Here is a 2,327-nt window from a genome sequence, read left to right as displayed (position 1 = left end):
ACCGCCATCTAGAGTTAAAAATCAAAATTACTATTTCTTATCTAGTAATAAGGAGACTGAAAGGTTGGGACTTGAACAGGTCTCTCTCTCTTTTTTTTTTTTTTCTCACAACTTGTACTGGTTATCCTACCTGTCTTGTCCATTTGTGGAGAGCTGCTGGATGACATCTGCCGTGGCCATCTGGAGGTAATTGGGATGGCATATGGAGTGTCCTCATAAAACAATACATGAAGTGCATTCCATTTGCCATTTGTCCAGCCTACGGGCTGTCCTGGCTAAGTAGCACACAGGATGGGCTTTGAACTCAGAAGCGGGGCTAGGAAGAGGGTGGTAGAGAAAAGCAATATAATTACAAGGTCTCTACTCCTCACATGTCTTTCCAGCTGATCCTCAAGGATTGACCTCAGACCTAATTCTTCCCCTTCTGTCTGGTTTATTCTCTTTCCTCAACCCCATGTGCTCCACAATGACCTTCTATAAGTTCTCCCTCTCTCTCATCCTCTTTCCAAGATCCTTCTCACCTCGCTTTGAGTCAGTGCGGTTTGGTGGAAAGCAGGCAGAGAAGGTTTGAACCTGGGGTCCCCATGTACCTTACCATTTTTCTTTATCACATCACTACGATTTTCTGAGATTCAAGTTATTCATATCTGTATGGAACATGTAATATGGACCTTGCAGGGTGGCTGCAAAGCTTAACTGGGAAATGTACGGTAAAAGAAACCAGCATGTGGTGGGTAGTTAGAACATTTTCTTTTCTTTTCCTTCTCTCATTCTCCTGTCCTCCATAAAACAGTTAGGAAAAATTAGTAAAAAATAAAAAGAAGAAGAAGAAAAATAGGGCTCCTTGCATGAGATTTAGCTATCAATCATCTTCAAAGTGTGACTTCATGGATATGATGACAGTCCATTTTTATTGCTTCCTTTTTTTACCTGAGTGCTCTCTGAGAAAGGGAAGCTCATCAGACATGGTTGCATAGTGGAAAGGAAAGCCATGGGCTGTTGCACTTACTCGTCATTTGAGACCAATCCCTTTCACCCTGGGAGCCTGAGTTCTTCATCTCTGAAATAGGGGTGGTATTCCTTCTCATGCCCACCTCCTCTAAGCTTAGGTTAAAATAGCTGAAAGGATTTTGTAAAGCCTAAAGTAAATACTAATGTGAGCCATTATTACATTTTCTTTGCTTCATGACTTACCCATAATGGACATTCAGTAAGGATTTTAAAATATATTAACCATGAGTTTTACCTAATTAATTTACCTCATAGTCACTGAGTGCTGATTATCTCCTAAGCATCCATCCCCCACGTCTTCCAGCCAGGCACTCTACTTAGCATGTTTTGTGTAAGAGACACTTTGCTAGGCTTTGGTGAGGTTATAAAGATGATTAAGGTCCCTCACAAAGTTGGTTGGCAAAGCCAGGACAATATAGCAATACAGAGTGTAATTAGTATCACGCCGGGGAGCGTGTGCAGACTAAGGACACCGTTTGCTGTAGGAGCTCAGAAAGGAGGAACTGATGTGTGGAGTCCACGGCTTCACAGAGATGAGGTATTTGAGACGTTATATTTTTGTAAACAGAATCGGGGGGTAGGGAATTCTAGGCAAAGATACAGAATGACAAAGGCATGGATATAGAAAAAGCAAGTAGGAAAAGGCAAGTTGTTCATTGTGACTGGTCCCTGTGTGTGTGTGTGTGTGTGTGTGTGAGAGAGAGAGAGAGAGAGAGAGAGAGAGAGAGAGAGAGATACCTGTGATTGTTGGCGAAATGCAGCTGTAAAGATCCGTTAGAAGCAGATCATGGAAGGCCTTAAATTATACACAAAGGATTTTTTTCTGTAGTAATAGGCCTATAATCATTACAGAAAGTATGTGATGTGATCACAACTGTGTTTCCTGCAGATAACTCTTGAATATAAAAGACTAGAGGCCTGGTCGAGCATGGGTGGGGTCCCTTGACCTGGCCAGCGATCGAGGCCTATTGGGGGGGTTGGCCAGCCGGGGGGAGGGAGGGAAGGGAGGGGCCATGGGAGGTTAGCCGGCCGGCCCTCTCATCGGGGCCTATCAGGGGGGCCGGCCAGGTAGGGGAAAAGAGGCTGCAGGAGGTTGGCTGTGGGAGCACACTGACCACCAGGGGGCAGATCCTGCATTGAGCATCTTCCCCCTGGTGGTCAGTGTGCATCATAGCGACTAGTCAACCAGTCATTCCGATTGTAATGGTCACTTAGGCTTTTATATAGATAGATTAGATATACCGGATATTAGAGATGCAGACATGTGAGAGGTTATTGCAAAAGACCTGAACTAAGATAGGAGTGGCAGAGATATA

The sequence above is a fragment of the Myotis daubentonii genome, chromosome 1 (genome assembly GCF_963259705.1).
Source record: "Myotis daubentonii chromosome 1, mMyoDau2.1, whole genome shotgun sequence".
NCBI classification, from domain to species: domain Eukaryota; kingdom Metazoa; phylum Chordata; class Mammalia; order Chiroptera; family Vespertilionidae; genus Myotis; species Myotis daubentonii.
The sequence above is the reverse complement of the archived record's forward strand: the minus strand, read 5'-3'. Positions refer to the sequence as shown.